Source organism: Hypanus sabinus, unplaced genomic scaffold (assembly GCF_030144855.1).
Source record: "Hypanus sabinus isolate sHypSab1 unplaced genomic scaffold, sHypSab1.hap1 scaffold_43, whole genome shotgun sequence".
Lineage (NCBI taxonomy): Eukaryota > Metazoa > Chordata > Chondrichthyes > Myliobatiformes > Dasyatidae > Hypanus > Hypanus sabinus.
In genome coordinates, this window is record NW_026781307.1 from 1,282,688 (window position 1) to 1,305,826 (window position 23,139).

Here is a 23,139-nt window from a genome sequence, read left to right on the forward strand (position 1 = left end):
CAGCACGGTACCACCACGTTCGTGCTTCCACACTGTGTATCACTACATTAGTCCCCCTAAACATGTTCTTCCGTTCGTAGCAACTCTCCTTACTCCAAAACGTATAATTCCGTTAGCAGGATCCTCGCAATCACTACCTCCACTCACTGTTTTTTTTCTCATCATTACTACCCCTCAATGTGTTTCGAGGTACTTGTGAAATACGGATGAAGCCATTATCTTTAACTCAGAATATAACTGCGTTAAGGACGAAATCACGGCCTATCACGTCAACAATATTAAAATTAAATGTTTTTTTTTCTACCTATCCATCCCATAGGATGATAATGGTTCATTTGAATCAGTTAGCGGGGTTGATATGTGCGTCTTGGAATGGCTGTACAGGCCGATTCTTAACAGGCACTGCTTACCACATACTTGGACGGTGAGGCTTGGAGGGTCAGCAGGGGCAGAAGCTCTGTTGTGGCGCCTCCTGTGCCTTTCCTCTGTTGCCTCTGTGAGCTTGTTCTCAGCAGCGTCCGCACCTTTTCTGATGGCGACCCTCCACTGTGAGCGAGCTTGAGCCAGATCCTCCCACGTTGATGGGGCAGTGTCAGCTTTCCGCAGGCCCCTGTGCAGAACATCCTTGTACCGTAGTCGCTGGCCTCCTCGTTTCCTGGTACCACTGGACAGCTGGCCGTACAAGATGTGCTTGGGCAGTCTTCAGCCAGGCATTCTGACAGCATGTCCTGCCCAGCGCAGCTGGGAGCTGACATCACCGTCATTGAAACTACTGCCATTCCGGCTCGAGAGAGGACCTCGGTGTTGGAGACCTTGTCTCGCCAGGTGATCTTCATCAGAGAACTAGGTGACGCTGCTGCAGTTGGTCAAGCTGGCTAAGTGACTCTGATATGGGCACCATGTCTCACATCCGTACAGCAAGTCTGATAGGACAATGGCCCTCTATAACTTGCACTTGGTGGCCAACCTGATGTTCTGTGACCAAACTCGATCTTTCAGCTGATCAAAGGCAAAACAGGGTGTTGTGCTGCCCGGGTAACAAAACTTGTTGACAGAATTGAGTTACGAGTGTCATCCATGAGGACAGTTGGTCCTTCGGAGCATGAGCCAGGAGCCGGTTGGTACAAAACTTTCATCTTTCTCAGGCTGATTGGCGGTCCGAAGCTTCAGGCTGCAGTGGCAAACCGACTGGTGATCTCCTGTCAGTCTTCGAGAGAGAGGGTAGCCAGTGCACAGTCATCAGCTCATGCGCCACAATGTCCCTGACTTTTGTTTCTGCTCTCAGTCTCGCGAGGTTGAGGAGCCGCCATCAACCCTCGTTCGTTGGGAGACCCCTGACTTCAGGTCTGATGTGGAAGCGAAGAATAGTCCGAAAGGAGTAGGAGCCAAAACGCAACCTTGTTTTACGCCGTTACTAATGGGAAACGGGTCTGACAACTCAGCACACATGTTGATGCGGCCTTCCATGTTTTCGTGCAACTGACGAATGATGTTGGTTCAGCGTGTGTGGTGGGGGGGTGGGGGGGGGAGCCGGATTTTGGTAGGAGCTTCCACAGGCCATCTCTACCAGCAGTGTCAAACGCTTCAAGCTTAAATGTATAGCAGGAGTAGCAGGCTACCATCAATACCAAAGGATCATGGGTTTGCCCCTCTGTTGGACCGTGGCACACCAGAGGCGCAGGCCTGGGCGGGAAGAATTGAAGAAGCGGCTGCTGTCCATGCGAGTTACCCCATTCCAAGTCGGCGATGTAGCCGATGGGAAGGGCAAGCGCCGATACAGCCGTGTCCTCGCAGAGGGTGTCAGAGTGGAAGTTGTAAACCACATCAAACTGCCAGAGGTATCCCGGCTGCCGATTGCTTCCGCAGGGCGAAACTCCCGAAGCCTTTCCCATGGGTGAGTATGGCGGCAAGGAAGGCGGAGGTTTAAAATCAGATTTTTCCTTCTTCTAGGCAAGCTGCCGTCCAGCACTGACGAAGGAAGGCGCCAGTGGTCTGCTTTTCCTCCCTCTCTTGTCAGTGGAAACAGTTTCGTCGAGTCGAGTAGCTAATCCGCACGTGGAGCCCAGCAGTTGAAATTAGTTGTCCGAGACTGCTAGAGATGCACGCTATTTAGAGCACTTAATAGGTAGAAACATAGAAAAACATAGAGAACCCACAGCATAAACATGTACTTACTTTAGAAATTACCTAGAGTTACCCATAGGCCTCTATTTTTCTGAGCTCCGTGTATCTATCCAAGAGTCTCTTAAAAAGACCCTATCGTATCCGCCTCCACCACCATTGCCGGCAGCCCATTCCACGCACGCACCACTCTCTGAGTAAAAAAACTTACCCCTGACATCTCCTCTTTACCTACTTCCAAGCATCTTAAAACTGTGCCCTCTCGTGTTGAACATTCCAGCCCTGGGGAAAAGTCTGTGACTATCCACACGATCAATGCCTCTCATCATCTTGTACACCTCCATCAGGTCACTTCTCATCGTCGCTCCGAGGAGAAAAGGCCGAGTTCACTCAACCTATTCTCATAAGGCACGCTCCCCAATCGAGGCAGCATCCTTGCAAATCTCCTCTGCACCTTTTCTATGGTTTCCACGTCCTTCCTGTAGTGAGGCGAGCAGAACTGAGCACAGTACTCCAAGTGGGGTCTGACCAGGGTCCTATATAGCTGCAACATTACCTCTCGGCTCTTAAACTCAATCCCCAGGTTGATGAAGGCCAATACACCGTATGTCTTCTTTACCACAGAGTGAAGGCCACGAGTTGGAGTTGGTTGTCAGAGGTTTTTAGAGATGCACGCTATATCGAGCACTAAATATGTAGAAACACAGAAAAGCATAGAAAACCTACAGCATAATACAGGCCTTCTCATAACGTGACTTTCCGTCATGTGCCTGTAAGATCATGCATTTTCCGGAAATGCAGAGCAGCGCGCCCAAAATGGTGGAGAAACTCAGCAGTTCAGACAGCACCGAATAAACAGCGATCTTTGAGGCCAAGACCCTTCGTCCGCACTGGAAAGGAAAGGGCAAAGCCAAAATGAGAAGGTGGTTCCATGAAAGGTAAACAAGAGTTGCCGTTATTTCTCCTCCATGTGTCCGCCTGTGTGAATTCTCACCGTCTCTCCCGAGCATTGTTTCCACTCAGTTTGCCATTCCGCCAGAACTGTCCCTCATTATTCACCATTTCATTATCACAAGCCCGTCTCTCAATAAACCAGCGTTTCACACACACACACACACTCACTCACACACACACACACACACACACACACACACTCACTCACTCACTCACACACACACACACACACACACACACACACACACACACACACACACACACATTTACACACACACAGGCACACTCACTCTTTTCATTCTGCAACACACAATTCCCTTCAGTCAATACTTCTTCGCAGTGTTTTATTTTAAGATTATTACCGCTATTAGTGTGTCGGGCAATTAGCGCCACCCATCTCTGGTTCACGCCGTCAGCAAGAAAGCTCTATTCATCACTGCACCTCCACTGCACACAAGTCCATCCAGCTTTTCTGCATTCCTCTCTAGTATCTTCTATCATGATTCTCATCAGTACTCGCGGGCCATGTGTCACTCCACCAGTTCTAACTTGGTAGGTCTTACCCTAAGGATACTCCACACCAATGTGTCACACCATCAGGTCTTTTTCTGTTATACCGTCCACTCTCTCCAAATCCCAAGTGTATTACTCCATTATGAACCCTCAGTGCAGCAGTCGGTCAGGACGAACCCAGCGGCTATCTGTCCAACAGATTTGTTTTTTTTTTTATTTCCACATTGGCCTCATTCAGTCAGTACTGATGCACATTTTATCACTCCATCTGTGCTTCCCCCTCTGCCTCACTTCATCATGACTAGTAATCAGAGTGTCACAACGCCAGTGGGATATATCACCGTTTCTCCCCATCATTACTGCATTGCCGTTGATCAGTTCATCGGTACTACCCTTCCCTGCGGCTGATCGATATCACTCAGTTTGTCGGCTTCTTGGGTCAGCAGAAACAGTTAAGCCGGCCTTAGCAGCTAAGCCACGAGTGAAGGCCAGGAGGTGGAATTGGTTGTATTTAGTACATAGTGGGAGCTGATCCCAACTAGCACACACGGTTACGACAACCTTAAGTATTATAACACAGGACAATATACAATGATAAGATCGCCTACTCGCCTGCACGTATTCGGAATACGGGAAAAAATCCAGACCCTAACGGGGAAATTATTCAGTTTCCCTGCAAACGACGCTGGAATTCAACTGCGCTCTCGGAGGCGCCGAGCTGTAATGGCGGTATGCTAAATGTCGAGGCCCCAGTGAGATTCGAACTCACGGCCCCTGGTTTACAAGACCAGTGCTCTAACCCCTGAGCTATGGAGCCTCCTTCGGTCCGTCAGCCATTAGACAGTGAACCCCCCCCCCCCCCCCCAAGACTTCTTGATTGGCACTACTTGTTTAAAAGTTTTAATGCAATTTTAGCTTATCATTCATTGCACTATACTGATGCGCAAAACAAATTTCTTAAAGTATCGGAGTCACATTATACCCCATTCCGATTCTGATTCACCAGCAGTACTACGTCTCAGCTTGGAGCTCCATGAGTGCTATCCTCCGTATCTCACCCTGGACCACTCACCCACACTGCAGCTGAGCTATCCTTCAGTGCCCCGCTCATCAGTGCAGCACAGTACCACACTTGGTGCTTCAACTCCGTCTATCACTGCATCAGTCCCCCTAAACAAGTCCTTCTCTTCCTCTCAACTCTCCTTACTCCAAATCGTATCATCCCATTAGCAAGACAACTCATTGAATCCCGCCATTACTACTTCCACTCACTGATTTTCTCATTATTGCTGCCCCCCAGAGTGTGTTTCGATGTACTTGTGACTAATGTGGGTAACCTTAACCTTTATCTCACAATATCACTGCGCTGAGGACGACGCCACGGCGTATTACGTCAACTATTTTAATTGTATAGTAGTAGTAGTAGTAGCAGTGGCAGAAAGAGGAGGCGGCAGTCATCAATCCTAGGGGATTATGGCTTTGCACCTCTGGTGATCTTTGACATCTCCAGGGCTCACACCCGCGTGGGAAGATCTGAAGAATCTGGTGTGTCCATACGGGCTACCCCTGTGGAATTCAGTGATGTTTTCCAAGGGAAGGGCAGGCGCCGATGCAGCGGTGTGGTCGCAGAGATTGTCAGAATTAAGTAGCAAACAACATCAAACTGCCTCCGGATTTCCTGCACGGGGTTTACTCCCGAAGCATTTCCCATGGCTGGATGTGACTGCAAGCAGGCGGTTTAAAATCAGAGTTTTCCTGCTCCTAGGCGGGCCGCTGTCTTGAGGTCAAAGGCCGTGAACTTGGACCTTTCTCCTTGGAACGACAGAAGATGAGAGGTGACCTGATGGAGGTGTACAAGATGATGAGGGGCATTGATCGTGTGGGTAGTCAGAGGCTTTTTTCCCGGGCTGAAATGGCTCACAGGAGAGGGCACAGGTTTAAGGTGGTTGTAAGTAGGTACAGAGGAGATGTCCGTTGTAAACGGCCTCAAGCCAACGGCCTTAGGTTTGAGGTGCCCGTGTTCCGCATTTGCTCCCTGTCTTGTCAGTAGAAACAGGTTTTTCGGGTCCAGTAGCTGAGCCACATGTGAAGGCGAAGAGATGGACTTTGTTGTCAGAGGCTGTTAGAAATGCACGCTATTTGGAGCACGTAGCAGAAAGCAACGTAGGAAAACGTAGAAAACATTCAACAAAATATAAGCCTTTCGGTCCACAATGCTGTGCCGAACATGTACTTAATATAGAAATTACCTAGAGTTAGCCATATTTTCCTAATGTCCATGTATCTATCTAGGAGTCTCTTCAAATACCCTATCGTATCCGCGTCCATTACGTCGCCGGCAGCCAATCCTCGCACTCGCAACCCTCTGCGTAAAGGAATTACAACGGCCATTTCCTCTGTACCTACTTACAACCACCTTAAAACTGTGCCCTCTCCTGTGAGCCATTTCAGCCCTCGGAAAAGGCCTCTGACTGTCCGCACGATCAATGCCTCCCATCATATTGTACACCTCTATCAGGTCACCTCTCATCCTCCGTCACTCCAAGGAGAAAAGGCCGAGTTCACTCAACCTATTCTCATAAGACATGCGCCACGATCTAGGCAAAATCCTTGTAAATCTCCTGTGCGTACGACCTATAATTTCCACGCCCTTCCTGTAGTGAGGTGAACAGAACGGAGCACAGTACTCCAAGTAGGTTTGAGGCGCCAGTGATTCGCATTTGCTCCGTCTCTTGTCAGTAGAGACAGATTCGTCCGGTACAGTAGCTGAGCCACACATGAAGGCCAAGGTTTGGACTTGGTTGCCAGAGGCTCTTAGAGATGCACGCTATTTGGAGCTCTTAATAGGTAGCAACATAGAAAACCTTCAGCATAATACAAGCCGTTCGGCCCACAATGCTGTGCCGAAAATGTATTTAATTTAGAAATTACCTGGAGTTACCCATAGCCCTCTATATTCCTAAACTCCATGTACCTATCCAGGAGTCCTTTGAAAGACCGTATCGTATCCTTGTAAATTTCCTCTGCGCACTTTCTATGGCTTCCACATCCTTCCTGTAGTGAGCTGAACAGAACGGAGCACAGTACTCCAAGTGGGCTCTGACCAGGGCCCCATAAAGCTCTAACATTACCCCTTGACTCTTTAAATCAATCCCAGGGTTGATGAAGACCAAGGCACCGTATGCCTTCCTAGTGACAGAGTCAACCTGCGCAGCTGCTTTTAGTATACTGTGGACTCGGACCCCAAGTTCCCTCTGATCCTCCACACTGCCAAGAGTCTTACCATTAATACTTTATTCTGTCCTCATATATGACCTACCAAAATATAGCACCTCACACTTAACTGGGTTGAAATCCATCTGCCACTTCACAGCCCGGGTTTGCATCCTATCCATGTCCGGCTGTAACCTCTGACAGACCTCCACACTAGCCAAACTGATAAGTTGGCCTGCTCGCCTGCATGTCGTTAGAATGCGGGAGGAATCCTAGACTCTTGACAGGGAAAAGATGCAGACTCTAAGCAAACGTCGCTGGAACAGAACTGCGAGAACTGACGCGACGAGCTGTGCAAAGGCGGCATGCTAAACCCATAAAATCTTGAGGGCCCATTGAGACTCGAACTCACGACCCCTGGTTTACCAGACCAGTGCTCTAACCCCTGAGCTATGGAGCCGCGTTTGTCCCGTCCGCCACCTGAATGGACGCTGAACCCGCGGAGACTTCGCTCCTTGCAGTACCTGTTTAAAAATTCGAATGCATTTTTAGCTTATTATTTATTGTACTATTCTGATGCGCAAAACAAATTTCATTTATATGCCAGTCACATTTTACCCCATTCCGGTTCTAATTCACTAGCAGTACTACGTCACAGCTTGCCACTCCCTGAGTGACTATCCTCGGTATCTCACTCTAGAACACTCACCCACAGTGAGTCACTCCAGCTGCAATATCCTTCAGTTCCCCGCTCAATACAGCACTGTACCACTCGATCGGTACTGCCACACACTACATTAGACCCCTCAACATGCCCGTCAGTTCGTACCACCACTTCTTGATTAATTAATACCTGACGAACACCATCATCGCTCGCCCCCGACTCACTCCGTCGGTTTTACTCCACAACGTATAATTCTGTTATTACTACCCCTTAGTGTGTCTCTCCATCACTATCTCCACTCACCGTTATTCTCATTATTACTACCCCTCAGTTTGTTACCCGATCAGTGACACCCTTCACTGTGTCTCGCCACCATTACCGCCCGGCAATGTGCCGGCCTGTCGCCGCTGACTCTCGCTGCGAGACTCCAGCAGAAGGACGGCAGCACAGTCTGTCTCTCCGTCTGTGTACTAATCCATCAGCACTACGCTCACAGTCCATCATTACTACCCCTCAGTGTGTCACTGTCTCGCTAATTCCTCCTGCTGTCTGTCTTCATCATTATTTCTCCTTTCCGTGTCACTCCAACGGACCACTGTTCACTATGTCTCAGCAACATCACGAGGCTATTGACGCGCGGCACTGATCAGGACTGTTTGGCGGGGGAGACATTTGCTACCTCTTATTACTTAAGGAAAGTATAAATTCCAAATCTAATTATAATAATCATGCGGAGTGACGATGAGCGACAGCACTGACCCATTGAGAATCTCCAGTCAAGTGATGACGTTAGGACACGGTGAGTAGTGAAGTGACCCGGAAAGGAGATGTTGAAAACACACAGCAGGTGGCATTACCGAACCGGTCACAGACTGAGGGTTAGTCATGATAGACAGTGAGCGTAGTGCAGATGGACTGGAACACAGATGGAGAGACACTCTGTGCTACAGTCGTACTGACGGAGTCCCGCAGCGAAAGGCAGCGGCGACAGGCCGGCACATTGCCGGGCGTTAATGATGGCGAGACACAGTGAGGGGTAGTACTGAGCGGGTAACACACTGAGGGGTAGTAATAATGAGAAAAACAGTAAGTGGAGGTATGAGGGATGAACACACCAAGGTGTAGTAATAGCAGAGTTATACGTTTTGGAATAAAACCGACGGAGTGAGTCGGCGGCGGGACGGTGGTGGTCTTCGTCAGGTGCTAATTATCCAAGGAGAGGTGGTACGAACGAGAAGACATGTTTAGGGAACGAATGCAGTGATCCACAGTGTGGAAACACCCACAGGGTGGTACAGTGCTGTACTGACTGAGCGGGGACTGAAGTATAGTCCAGCTGGAGTTACTCACTGTGGGTGAGTGTTCTAGAGTGAGATACCGTGGATAGCACTCATGGAGTGGCAAGCTGTGACGTAGTAGTGCTGGCGAATCAGAATCGCAATGGGGTATAATGTGACTGGCATATGATATGAAATCTGTTTTGCCCATTAGTATAGTGCAATAAATAATAAGCTAAAATTGCATTAGAACTTCTAAACAAGTAGTGCAAAGAGAGAAGTCTTCGCGGGTTCATCATCCATTCAGGAGGCGGAAAAAGGCTCCATAGCTCAGGGGTTAGAGCACTGGTCTTGTAAACCAGGGGCTGTGAGTTCGAATCTCACTGGGGCCTCAAAATTTTCTTGGTTTAGCATGCCGCCATTGCCATTCGGCGCGTCCGAGAGTGCAGTTCAATTCCAGCGTCGTTTTGCGGGGAATCTGCATATTTTCCTTGTTAGTGTGTGGGTTTGGAACCGATGGAGAGACACACTGTGGAGAACACTGGGGGATTGAGAGACTGACTGGTAATAATGAGATGGTGAATAGCGAGGGACAGTTCTGACGGAATAGCAAATCGAAGGGAAGCAATGCTGCGGAGATACGATGTGGATTCGCGCTGACAAACACATTCAGCAGAAATGCGAACACCTTCGCCGGTCTCACCTTCTTATTTACGTTTCTGCCCTATCCTTTCCTTTCCTTTCCGAAGGATCTTGGTCTGAAAGGTTGCTGTTTATTGTTCTCCTCAGATACTCTCTGAACTGCTGAGTTTCTGAGCATTTTGCGCTGCTCTGGATTTCCAGAACCCTCATGACCTTTTGGGCACATTCTGGTAGGTCACGCTTTAAGGCATGGATGCTGCAAATACAGTTTCTTAATATTGTTATAGCCTATAAGATCCCACTACGAAAGAAGAGCTCCAAATAGCGTGCATCTCTAAGAGCCCCTGACAACCAAATCCAGCTCTTGGTCTTCGTGTGTGGCTCAGGTTCTAGTCCCCCGGAAATGCTTCTACTGAAAAGGGAGGGGGGAAAAGAGGACATATGGCGCCTCAAAAATTAGCTGCTTCGGGCAGGTGGGGCTCGTCAGCCTTCCCAGCAAAAGGAAGATTCTGATTTGAAACCCCCGCGAATATATTGTGCAGAAGAAAAAACCGACAGAAGCAAAACGGGAAACAACGGATGGAGTGATAGAGTGCTGTGCAGGACACATGGAAGGAGACACACGTAGGCAGTGATGACGTAGTAACGATGGATTTTCGAACAGGTGGAGAGACGCATTGTGCGGGAATGCTGATAGATTGAGAGACTGACTGATGGTTATTAATAACGGGGAGCACACTGACGAGTAGCAATGATTGACAGACCCCGTGAGGGATAAGTCTGTGGAAGTTCACACTGCTGTTCACGGTGAGGAAGCGCAATGGATGCCGTGCAGATGGAGTGACACAACGAATGGTGGTAATGATGGAGGTACACGGTAACGGATACTGTTGTCGGAGTTGCACACTGAAGTGCGGTACTGACCGAGGAAGGTTTAGCGAGGGAGAACTTTGCTACCTCTCGCTACGTAAGAAAAGATAAATTCCAATTCTAATTATAATAATGATGCAGAGTGACGATGAGCGGTAGAACTGACAGATTGATAATCTCCAGGCTAGTGATTACGTTAGGGCACGGTGAGTAGTGGAGTGACAAGGAAAGGAGAGGTAATGTTGGAAACACATAGCAGGTGGTAACAGCGAAGCACTGACACACCGAGGGGTAGTAATGAAGGACAGTAAGCGTAGTTCTGGTGGATTGGAACTGAGAGACACATCGTGCGTTCGTACTGACGGAGACTCGCAGCGAGAGGTAGAGCCGACATGCCGTCATATTGCCGGGCGGTAATGATGGCGAGACACAGTGAGGGGTAGTACTGAGCGAGTAACACACTGAGGGGTAGTAATAATGAGATAACCAGTGAGTGGAGGTCTGATGGATAAACACTCCAAGGTGTAGTAATAATAGAATTAAATGTTTCGGAGTAAAACCGACGGAGTGAGTCGGCAGCGGGACGGTGGTGCTGTTCGTCAGGTACTAATTATCCAAGGAGAGGTGGGAGGAACGAGGAGACATGTTTAGGGGAAGAAGGCAGTGATATACAGTCTGCAAACACCAACAGGGTGGTACCGTGCTGTACTGATTGAGCGGGGACTGGATAGACCAGCTGGAGTGACTCACTGTGGGTGAGTGTTCTAGAGTGAGATACCGTGGATAGCACTCATGGAGTGGCAAGCTGTGACGTAGTAGTGCTGGCGAATCAGAATCGCAATGGGGTATAATGTGACTGGCATATGATATGAAATCTGTTTTGCACATTAGTATAGTGCAATAGATAACAAGTAAAATTGCATTAGAACTTTTAAGGTACTAGAAAAGAAAGGTGTCTTCGCCGATTCACCGTCTATTCAGATGGCGGAGAGGGTGGAGGGGGCTCCATAGCTCAGGGGTTAGGGCACTGGTCTTGTAAACCAGGGGCCGTGAGTTCGCATCTCACTGGGGCCTCAACATTTTCTGGCGTTAGCATGCCGCCATTACAGCTCTGGTTGCCCGAGATTGCATTTCCGTTCTAGCTTCGTCTGCGGGGAGTCTGCATTTTTCCCCGTCAGTGTGTGCGATTCCTCCCGCATGCCAAAGCCATGCAGGCGTGTAGGACAACCTCATTGTATATTGTCCTGTTTTATATTACTTAAAGTTGTCATAGCCGGGGGTAGTAGTTGGGATGAGCTCCCACTGTGTACGAAGTAGTCCCTGTGGCTTCAAGTAGCCTCTGGCCGGCTCCTGGCCTTCACTTGTGGTTCGGCTACTAAGCCCGACAGGACTGGATGGCAAACCCCGCGAGAACACAGGTGCAAAACGTCATCGGCCTGAGCTGTGCATCTTCGGATCCGCCAGCTGCGTGGAGAGGGAGAGCCTGCTGGGGAGACACGATGAGGATTTTTTTTTTTCTGACAGACCCATTGAGCAAAAATAACGATAACGTTTACACACCTTCCTCAGTCCCAGCTTCTTATTCTGGTTTCTGCCTTTTCACTTCCCTTCCGGACGAATCGACTTGGTCTGAAAGGTCGCTGTTTATTGCCTTCCTTAGATGCTGTCCGAAACTGCAAAGTTTCTCCAGCACTTTGCGCTGGACTGGATTTCTAGAATCCGCATGATCTTTTAGGCACATGACGGGATGTCACGCTAGAAGGCTTTAATGCTGGAAATATAGGTTCCTATGATTGTCATTGCTTGTAATTTCCAACTACATATTAAACGCTCCAAATAGCGGACATCTCTAACGGCCTCTGACAACCAAGTCCAACTCTTGTCCTTAATGTGTGCTTTAGCGACTAGGCCCACCAGAATTGTTTCTACTGAAAAGAGAGGGTGAAATGGCGGACGTCTGGCGCCTCAAAATCAGTTGCTTCGGGCAGGCGGGGCTCGTCAGCCTTGGACGGCAGCCCGCCTAGGGGAAGGAACTCTCTGATTTTAGACACCCGCTGATACATTGTGGAAAAAACCGAGCAGACTGAAAGGCAGCAGGGAAGAGCGGACAGAGTGATGGAGTGCTGTGCAGGACACATGGCAGGAGACACACGTAGGCAGTGATGACGTAGAGACGATGAACGTGAGCACAGGCGGAGTGACGCATTGTTCGGGAATGCTGATAGAGTGAGCGACTGACTGACGGTTATTAATAATGGGGAGCACACTGATGAGTAGCAATGACTGACAGACCCCGTGAGGGATAAGTCTGTGGAGGTTCACACTGCTGTTCATGTTGAGGAAGCACAACGGGAGCCGTGCGCACGGAGTGACACACAGAATGGTTGTAATGACGGAGGGACACAGTGAGGGGACTATTGACGGAGTTGCACACTATTGTGCAACTATTGAGAATTGTCTCACTGGGGCCTCAACATTTTATTGGTTTAGCATGCCGCCATTACAGCTCGGCGCGTCCGAAAGCGCCGAGAGCGCAGTTCATTCCCAGCGTAGTCCGCAGCGAGTCGGCATATTTTCGCCGTTTGTGCGTGGGTTTTCTCCCGCATTCCAAAACATGCAGGCGTGTATGCCAACCTCAATCTATATTGTCCTGTGGTATTTTACTTAAGGTTGTCATAGAACAGGTTGGTAGTTGGGATAAGCTCCCACTATATAACCATATAAAAATTTCAGTACAGAAACAGGCCATCTCGGCCCTTACAGTTTGTGCCGAACGCTTACTCTCACCTAGTCCCACCCTCCTGCACTCAGCCCATAACCCTCCATTCCTTTCCTGTCCATATACCTATACAATTTTACTTTAAATGACAATATCGAAACTAAAATATTCAATAGCAGGTTAATTAGCATCTTTTCAACAATACAAGGCTGTCCTCTTGTATCTTGCGATATAAAGTCAGCGCCCGAACAGGGACTTGAACCCTGGACCCTCAGATTAAAAGTCTGATGCTCTACCGACTGAGCTATCCGGGCTCTAATAATCTGGGCTATATTTCAAGTTCTTCCAGAGACACACGTATGCAGTAATGAGTCAGTGACGATGAATGTTAGTACAGGTGGAGTGACGCATTGTACGGGAATGCTGATAGATTGAGAGTGACTGATGGTGATTAATAACGGAGAGCACACTGACGAATAGCAATGATTGACAAACTCCGTGTAGGTTCGCACTGCCGTTCACGTTGAGAAAGCACAATGGGTGCCGTGCTCATGGAGTGACACACAGAATGGCAGTAATGTTGGAGGGGGACAGTGAGGGACACTATTGACGGAGTTGCACACTGGGGTGTAGTACTGATGGAGGGACTGTTTACCGGGGGAGATGCAACATGGAGACTTTTACTCCCCCTTGCTCTGAGCTTGATGAAAGAAATAAAATAAATTCCAATTCTAACTATAATAATGATGGAGAGTGGCGATGAGCGGTAGTACTGACCCATTGAGAATCTACAGGCTAGTGAGGGCGTTGAGACACGGTGTATAGTGGTCGGCTGTAGTGTCACGGAAAGGAGAAGTAATGATGGAGAAAGGCAACGGGAGGTATTACCGAAACAGTGACACACTGAGGGTTCGTAATGATAGACAGTGAGCGCAGTGCTGATGGATTAGTACACAGATGGATAGACAGACTGTGCTGCGGTCCTACTGATGGAGTCTCGTAGCGAGAGTCAGCGCCGACAGGCTCACTTATTGCCCAATGGTAATGGTGGCGAGACACAGTGAAGGGTATCACTGATTGGGTAACAAACTGAGGGGTAGGAATAATGAGAATAACAGTGAGTGGAGGTAGTAATGGAGAGACACACTAAGACGTCGTAATATTAGAATTTTACGTTGCGGAGTAAAACCGACTGAGTGAGTCGGGGGCGGGCGGTGCTGGTTTTTGTCAGGTATTAATTAACCAAGAAGTGGTTGTACGAACTGAAGGGCATGTTCAGGGGTCTAATGCAGTGTTACACAGTGTGGAAATACCGGTAGAGTGGTATAGTGCTGTACTGAGCGGGGAGCTGAGGGCTAGTGCAGTTGAAGTGACTCACTGTGGGTGAGTGTTCTAGAGTGAGGTACCAAGGGTCTAACTAATGGAGTGGCAAGCTGTGACGTATTACTGCTAGTGAATTAGAACGGGAATGGGGTAAAACGTGACCGTCATATGATATGACATTTGTTTTGCGCATCAGTATAGTCCAATAAATAAAAAGCTGAAAATGCATTAGAATTTTTAAACAACTAGTGCAAGGAATCAAGCTTTCGCGAGTTTGTCGTCAATTCAGCTCGGCGGAGAGAGCGAAGGAGGCTCCATAGCTCAGGGGTTAGAGCACCGGTCTTGTAAACCAGGGGCCTTGAGTTCGAGTCTCACTGGGGCCTCAACATTTCCTGGGTTTAGCATGCCGCCATTACAGCTGAGCACGTTCGATATCGCAGTTCCATTCCAGCGTCGTCTGCTTAGACCCCGCATATTTCCCCCCCGCATATTTTCCCTGTTAAGAGTCTGGGTTTCCTCCTGCATTGCGAAGACGTGCAGGTGAGCAGACGAACTTATTATTGTGGGTAATGTGCAGTGCTGTCAGTGTTTACAGCCGGAGATGGATAGGATGCAAACGTGGGGGGTAAAGTCGAAGATGGATTTCAACCCAGATAAGTGTGAGGTGGTATATTTTGTTAGGTCATGTATGAGGACAGAATAAAGTATTTTTAAACAGTTACTGCAAGGAGCGAAGTCTCCGCGGGTTCAGCGTCCATTCAGGTATCGGAGGGGACAAACGCGGCTCCATAGCTCAGGGGTTAGAGCACTGGTCTGGTAAACCAGGGGCCGTGAGTTCGAGTCTCAATAGGCCCTCAAGATTTTATGGGTTTAGCATGCCGCCTTTGCACAGCTCGTCGCGTCAGTTCTCGCAGTCCTGTTCCAGCGACGTTTGCTTAGAGTCTGCATCTTTTCCCTGTCAAGAGTCTAGGATTCCTCCCGCATTCTAACGACATGCAGGCGAGCAGTCCAACTTATCAGTTTGGCTAGTGTGGAGGTCTGTCAGAGGTTGCAGCCGGACATGGATAGGATGCAAACCCGGGCGGTGAAGTGGCAGATCGATTTCAACCCAGTCAAGTGTGAGGTGCTATATTTTGGTAGGTCATATATGAGGACAGAATAAAGTATTAATGGTAAGAATCTTGGCAGTGTGGAGGATCAGAGGGAACTTGGGGTCCGAGACCACAGTATACTAAAAGCAGCTGAGCAGGTTGACTCTGTGGTTAAGAAGGCATACGGTGCATTTGGTCTTCAACAACCCTGGGATTGATTTAAAGAGTCAAGGGGTAATGTTAGAGATTTAAGGGGCCCTGGTCAGAGCCCACTTGGATTACTGTGCTCCGTTCTGTTCAGCTCACTACAGGAAGGATGTGGAAGCCATAGAAAGTGCGCAGAGGAGATTTACAAGGATACGATTGGGTCTTTCAAAGGACTCCTGGATAAGTACATGGAGTTTAGGAATATAGAGGGCTATGGGTAACTCCAGGTAATTTCTAAATTAAATACATTTTCGGCACAGCATTGTGGGCCGAACGGCTTGTATTATGCTGAAGGTTTTCTATGTTTTTCTATGTTGCAACCTATTAAGTACACTGCTGTTCATTTTGAGGAAGCACACTACGGATGTAGGCGGAGGTATAAAATCAGAGTTTTCCTTCTCCTAGGCGGTTTACTGACCAACGCTGGCGAGCCCCGTAGGCCCAGGCAAACTAGGTTTGAGGCGCCAGTGATCCGCATTTGCTCCGTCTCTTGTCAGTAGAGACAGATTCGCCCGGTACAGTAGCTGAGCCACACGTGAAGTCCAAGAGCTGGATTTGGTTGTCAGAGGCTCTTAGAGATGCACGCTATTTGGAGCTCTTTTATTTTTGTAGTGGGATCTTATAGGCCATAACAATATTAGGAAACTGTATTTGCGGCGTCCATGCCTGAAAGCGTGCCCTACTGGAAAGTGTCTAAAAGATCATGCGGGTTCTGGAAATCCAGGGCAGCGCAAAATGCTGTAGCAACTCAGCAGCTCACAGAGCATCTGATCAGGACAATAAACAGCGACCTTGCAGACCAAGATCCTTCGTCCGGACCGGAAAGGAAAGGGCAGAAGCATAAATAAGAAGGCGGGGCCGGGGAATGTGCACAGGCGTTGCCGGTATTTCTGCTGAAAGTGTTAGTCAGCGCGAATCCTCATCGTGTCTCCCCAGCATTGCTTCCCCTCGATTTGCCATTCCGTCAGAACTGTCCCTCGCTATCCCCCATCTCATAATTACCAGTCAGTCTCTCAATCCCCCAGTGTTCTCCACAGTGTGCCTCCTCACCGGTTCCAAGCGTGGTCTAACACTCAGTTCATTCTGCAGTACACAATATTCTTCAATCGGTACAACTTCTCAATGAGTTATACCGACATTCGTGTGTCTGGCGATTAGCACCAACCATCTCTGATTCACTCCCTCAGTAATAAAGATAATTTCATCACTACACCTCCACTACACACGTCTATCCATCTTTTCTGCAATTCATCTCTACTCTCGCCTATCATCTGTCTCCACCAGTACTCCCGGGCAATGTGTTACTTCATTAGTTCTATCTCGTTGCGTCCTTAATGTATCGATACTGCACCTTAATGTATCGCTCCGTCAGGTCTTTCACTCTGTGCAATCCCCAAGTGTTTGACTTCATTATAAACCCTCAGTGCAGCGATCCGTAAGGACGAACACAGCGGCTATCGGTGCAACAGTTTATTTTTATTTCCCAGGTGGCATCATTCAGCCCGTACAGCAGCGCATTATGTCACTCCCTCTGTGGTGCCCTGTCTGCCTCACTTCACCCTGACTAGTAATCAGAGTTTCACAACGCCAGTGGATACATCACAGTTTCTTTCCATCGTCACTGCATTGCCGTTGGTCAGTTCATCGGCACTACCCTTCCTTGAGAAGGGTATGACAAGCTTAAATAATATAATGCAGGAGAATATACAACGAGGTTGTCCAATACGCCTGCAACTTTTTGGAATGCGGGTGGAAAATATGCAGACTTCAAACAGACGACGCTGGAACTGAAATGCGCTGTCGGACGCGCCGAGCTGTAATGGCGGCATGCTAACCCCAGAAAAGGTTTAGGCCCCAGTGAGATTCGATCTCACGGCCCCTGGTTTACAAAACCAGTGCTCTAACCCCTGAGCTATGGGGCCCGCTTCGCCCACTCCGCCGTCTGAATGGACGATGAACCCGCGAGGTTTACTTTCTTTGAAGTTACTTTAAAAGTTCTAATGCAAGATCCATTGCTTATCATCCATAGCTTGTTATCCATTGCACTGTACTGTTGTGCAAAACAAACTTCATATCATATGCCTGTCACATTATACCCCATTCCATTCTGATTCGCCAGCACTACTACGTCACAGCTTGCCACTCCATGAGTGCTATCCTCCGTATCTCACTCTAGAACACTCACCCTGTTGGTGTTTGCAGACTGTGTATCACTGCATTTGCCCCCTGAACATGTCTCCTCCTACGTACCACCTCTCCGTGGATAATTACCTCCTGACAAACACTACCACCGTCCCGCCGCCGACTCACTCCGTCGGTTTTATTCCAAAACGGATAACTCTGTTATTACTACACCTTGGTGTGTTCATCCCTCGTACCTCCACTCAAAGGTTTTCTCATTATTACTACCCCTCAGTGTGTTACTCGCTCAGTACTACCCCTCACTGTGTCTCGCCATCATTAACGCCCGGCAATGTTCCGGCCTGTCGCCGCTGCCTCTCGCTGCGAGTCTCCGTCAGTACGAACGCACGATGTGTCTCTCGGTTCCAATCCACGAGAACTACGCTCACTGTCCTTCATTACTACCCCTCGGTGTGTCAGTGCTTCGCTGTTACCACCTGCTATGTGTTTCCAACATTACCTCTCTTTTCCCTGTCACTCCACTTCTCACCGTGCCCTAACGTCATCACTAGCCTGGAGATTATCAATCTGTCAGTTCTACCGCTCATCGTCACTCTGCATCATTATTATAATTAGAATTGGAATTCATCTTTTCTTACGAAGCAAAAGGTAGCAAAGTTCTCCCTCGCTAAACCTTCCTCGGTCAGTACCGCACTTCAGTGTGCAACTCCGTCAACAGTATCCGTTACCGTGTACCTCCATCATTACCACCATTCGTTATGTCACTCCATCTGCACGGCATCCATTGTGCTTCCTCACCGTGAACAGCAGTGTGAACTTCCACAGACTTATCCCTCACGGGGTCTGTCAATCATTGCTACTCGTCAGTGTGCTCTCCGTTATTAATAACCATCAGTCAGTCTCTCAATCTATCAGCATTCCCGCACAATGCGTCTCTCCACCTGTTCGAAAATCCATCGTTACTACGTCATCACTGCCTTCGTGTGTCTCCTTCCATGTGTCCTGCACAGCACTCTGTCACTCCATCCGTTGTTTCCTGTCTTGCTTCTGTCGGCTTTTTCTTCTGCACAATATATTCGCGGGGATTTCAAATCAGAATTTTCCTTTGGCTGGGAAGGCTGACGAGCCCCACCTGCCCGAAGCAGCTAATTTTTGAGGCGCCATATGTCCTCTTTTTCCCCTCCCTTTTCAGTAGAAGCATTTCCGGGGGACTAGAACCTGAGCCACACACGAAGACCAAGAGCTGGATTTGGTTGTCAGGGGCTCTTAGAGATGCACGCTATTTGGAGCTCTTCTTTCGTAGTGGGATCTTATAGGCTATAACAATCATAGGAAACTGTATCTGCAGCATCCATGCCTTAAAGCGTGACCTACCAGAATGTGCCCAAAAGATCATGAGGGTTCTGGAAATCCAGAGCAGCGCAAAATGCTGGAGAAACTCAGCAGTTCACAGAGCATCTGAGGAGAACAATAAACAGCAACCTTTCAGACCAAGATCCTTCGGAAAGGAAAGGAAAGGATAGGGCAGAAACATAAATAAGAAGGTGGGGCCGGGGAATGTGCACAAGCGTTGCCGGTATTTCTGCTGAAAGTGTTAGTCAGCGCGAATCCTCATCGTGTCTCCGCAGCATTGCTTCCCCTCGATTTGCCATTTCGTCAGAACTGTCCCTCGCTATTCACCATCCCATTATTACCAGCCAGTCTCTCAATCCCCCAGTGTTCTCCACAGTGTCTCTCTCCATCTGTTCCAAACCCACACACTAACAAGGAAAATATGCAGATTCCCCGCAAACGACGCTGGAATTGAACTGCACTCTCGGGCGCGCCGAGCTGCAATGGCGGCATGCTAAACCAAGAAAAAGTTGAGGCCCCAGTGAGATTCGAACTCACGGCCCCTGGTTTACAAGACCAGTGCTCTAACCCCTGAGCTATGGAGCCTCTTTCCGCCTCCTGAATGGATGATGAACCCGCGAAGACTTCTCTCTTTGCACTACTTGTTTAGAAGTTCTAATGCAATTTTAGCTTATTATTTATTGCACTATACTAATAGGCAAAACAGATTTCATATCATATGCCAGTCACATTATACCCCATTGCGATTCTGATTCGCCAGCACTACTTGCCACTCCATGAGTGCTATCCACGGTATCTCACTATAGAACACTCACCCACAGTGAGTCACTCCAGCTGGACTATCCTTAAGTCCCCTCTCAGTCAGTACAGCACTGTACCACCCTGTGGGTGCTTCCACACTGTGTATCACTGCTTTCTTTCCCTAAACATGTCTTCTCGTTCGTACCACCTCTCCTTGGATAATTAGTTCCTGACGAAGACCACCACCCACCCGCCGCCGACTCACTCCGTCGGTTTTATTCCAAAACGTATAACTCTATTATTACTGCACCTTGGTGTGTTCATCCCTCATACCTCCACTCACTGTTTTCCCCATTATTACTACCCCTCAGTGTGTTACCCGCTCAGTACTACCCCTCACTGCGTCTCGCCATCATTAACGCCCGGCAATGTGCCGGCCTGTCGCCGCTGCCTTTCGCTGCGGGACTCCGTCAGCACGACTGTAGCACAGCCTGTCTCTCCATCTGTGTTCCAGTCCATTTGCACTACGCTCACTGTCTATCATGTCTAACCCTCAGTCTGTGACTGGTTCGGTAATGCCACCTGCTGTCTGTCTCCATCATTACTGCTCCTTTCCGTGTCACTCCACTGCTCATCACGTCATCACTAGCCAGGAGGTTCTGAACCTGACAGTACTACCCTCATTGTCACTCTGTCTCATTATTATAGTTAGAATTGGAATTTTTTTTACGGATCAAGTGGGAGTAAAAGTCCCCATGTTGCATCTCCCCCGGTAAACAGTCCCTCCATCAGTACTACACCCCAGTGTGCAACTCCGTCAATAGTATCCCTCACTGTCCCCCTCCATCATTACTGCCATTCTGTGTGACACTCCGTGCGCAGGGCACCCGTTGTGCTTTCTCAACGTGAACTGCAGTGTGAAGCTCCACAGACGTATCGCTCACGGGGTCGGTCAATCATTGCTGCTCGTCAGTGTGCTCCCCATTATTAATTAACCGTCAGTCAGTCCCTCACTCTATCAGTATTCCCGCACAAAGCCTCACTCCACCTGTCTAACTTTCACCTTCACCGAGTCATTACTACCTACGTGTGCCGTCTGCCATGTTTCTTAATCAGCACTCTGTCACTCTATCCGCTCTCCCCTGATTTCTTTCAGTCTGCTCATTCTCAGCCACAATGTATCAGCGGGTGTTTAAAATCAGAGGTTTCTTTCCCCTGGACGGGCTGCCGTCCAAGGCTGGCGAGCCCCACATGCCCGAATCAACTGGTTTTGAGGCGCCAGGGGTCCGCCTTTTCAGTAGAAACAATTCTGGTGGGCCTAGCAGCTAAACCGCACATGAAGGCCAACAGTTGGACTTGGTTGTCAGAGGCTGTTAGAGATGCCCGCTATTTGGAGCAGTTAATATGTATCACCATCCCACCGTATCTTGCCTTGTTATACCTTTCTGTCCGTGCAAAATCCCAAGTGTATCACTCCATTATGAACCCCGAGCTGGGGGTCCGTCAGGACGAAGCCAGAGGCCATCTGCCCAACAGTATTTTGTTTTTTTATTTCCGTCATGGCATCATTCAGTCAGTTCTGCAGCGCATTTGTCACTCCATCTGCGGAGCCCTCTCTGCCTCACTTCAGCAAGACCAGTAATCAGCGTGTCACAACGCCAGTCTCGCAGTTTTCTCTCCCTCATTACTACATTGCCGTTGACCAGTTCATCGGCATGACCCTTCCCTGAGCCCGATCACCACCTCTTAGCTGGTCACCCCATCTGAACTATCCCTCGCCATGCCTCTCCATTGTTACCATTCCGCCATTTGTCTTCCCCGCGGTGCTCCCTCATTCTGTTCCAATTCTGGTGGATCAGACCGATATTCCTCCACCACGCTGCATTTTCCCATCACTACGTCCCTTCCATGTGATATATATATATCATTATTTTAGCCCTTCCTTGTGTCTGTCCGTCCCTAATGTCGATCTGGGGATCACTCCGTCAGTGGTGCACCTTCTTGCTGTCACAACCACGGATTCTGCTGCAGGGTTTCCGCACCTCCGCAGCCAGCCTGCGGAATAGGTTCAGTAGTGGCGCAGGTTCCCGCTCATTACTCTCCATTATGTCCGTATAAAACTCCCTCCTTTTCCGTGCATTCCTGCCGAGAGTTGACCTGAAGCAGAAGAACTTTACACTCTGGGATTCCCCTCGTCTTTGTTCTGGAAGGAGATTACCGTTACGGCAGACGTTGGAAAGCAGCGGCCTGCATTTAGAATGCTGCCGTTGTTTCCAGCAGCAGTGCTGGCATCTGACATTCAGTTTGCGAGTTTTGTCCATGGCCCTGTTGAACTGGCATTTCTATTTTTTTTTTCTTTTCATTTAACTTCTAAGCTGCTTCCATTTAAAGGCAGTGAACTGCCAACCCGATTCAGTCTGTCATTGCGCACTTAGGCCATATCGGATCGCTCTGACGGCAAGTCCCGATCACCGAAAATAGACCCAGCAATGAGATCCGACCTAGTCCCTGGGATTTACTGACCACGTCGGTCGGCAGGTTCTCCTCGCCATCGTGCGCTACTAACTCCTTCCGTTTCGCGGGGGTCTCGGGACCCAGGCACATCAGGCATTTATCGACTCCGAGACAACTGGGAATCTCACAGGCTTCGCTCTGGCTCAAAGGTGAGGAGTTCCGACACAGAAATTGAATGAAATGATGGATGTCACAGTACTGAAGCCCTCCAAATTCTGCTGGGAGGCAGCTTAGGGAACAACTCTCCTCCTATCTGCCCGATTCGCCGGAATTGCCACGACTACGTGACCTCCCCTGGTGGTTTCGTCATGTCCCGCGGATTTATTGGTCGCTTAGGGAGCTCCGAGAGGGGATCTTCACGTCTGCCTACCTAGCTGGGTCCGGATCAAACGCCACTCCGAGAGTCCCCTTCCTTTGTCGGCCACTGGGGTGGGTGGACTCGTCTGGCATTCCTGCTGACTTTGCTGACCTTCTTGTTGTATTTCGCATAAAGAAGGCAACCCCAGCCCCCCAAACACACACACACACACTGCGTCCATATAGGCCATACCACTGCTGCGTTGACCTCCTGCCCGGCGCCAGACCTCCTGGGGGCGGACTCTTACCTCTTTCTCGTCCAGACACGATGGCCTTTGAAGAGCATTTCAAGGAGGCGTCGCCCCTTATTGTTTACCTATCCGCCATCCTCTCTAGCAGGGGCGCGCTTCCTTTTTTTGGTTTCGTCTGCAAGAAGGATGGCAGGCTCGGTCCTTGTATTGAGTATCGAACCTATTGATTATCGTTTTTTTTGTGTGT

At 49.0% G+C, this 23,139-nt stretch overlaps 8 non-coding genes across 8 annotated transcripts; 3 read left to right on the forward strand and 5 right to left on the reverse strand.

The window, feature by feature from the left end:
• Positions 1-4,332: 4,332 nt before the first annotated feature.
• trnat-ugu (transfer RNA threonine (anticodon UGU)) lies at positions 4,333-4,405 on the reverse strand. Its single transcript has one exon. It is a non-coding gene; the product is annotated as a tRNA-Thr (tRNA).
• A 2,783-nt stretch (positions 4,406-7,188) lies between these two features.
• On the reverse strand, positions 7,189-7,261 carry trnat-ggu (transfer RNA threonine (anticodon GGU)). The gene has a single exon. It is a non-coding gene; the product is annotated as a tRNA-Thr (tRNA).
• A 1,800-nt stretch (positions 7,262-9,061) lies between these two features.
• On the forward strand, positions 9,062-9,134 carry trnat-ugu (transfer RNA threonine (anticodon UGU)). The gene has a single exon. It is a non-coding gene; the product is annotated as a tRNA-Thr (tRNA).
• Positions 9,135-11,255: 2,121 nt separating this feature from the next.
• trnat-ugu (transfer RNA threonine (anticodon UGU)) lies at positions 11,256-11,328 on the forward strand. The gene has a single exon. It is a non-coding gene; the product is annotated as a tRNA-Thr (tRNA).
• Positions 11,329-13,214: 1,886 nt separating this feature from the next.
• On the reverse strand, positions 13,215-13,287 carry trnak-uuu (transfer RNA lysine (anticodon UUU)). Its single transcript has one exon. It is a non-coding gene; the product is annotated as a tRNA-Lys (tRNA).
• Positions 13,288-14,606: 1,319 nt separating this feature from the next.
• Positions 14,607-14,679, forward strand: trnat-ugu (transfer RNA threonine (anticodon UGU)). The gene has a single exon. It is a non-coding gene; the product is annotated as a tRNA-Thr (tRNA).
• A 2,764-nt stretch (positions 14,680-17,443) lies between these two features.
• Positions 17,444-17,516, reverse strand: trnat-ugu (transfer RNA threonine (anticodon UGU)). The gene has a single exon. It is a non-coding gene; the product is annotated as a tRNA-Thr (tRNA).
• Positions 17,517-19,601: 2,085 nt separating this feature from the next.
• On the reverse strand, positions 19,602-19,674 carry trnat-ugu (transfer RNA threonine (anticodon UGU)). Its single transcript has one exon. It is a non-coding gene; the product is annotated as a tRNA-Thr (tRNA).
• Positions 19,675-23,139: the final 3,465 nt, after the last annotated feature.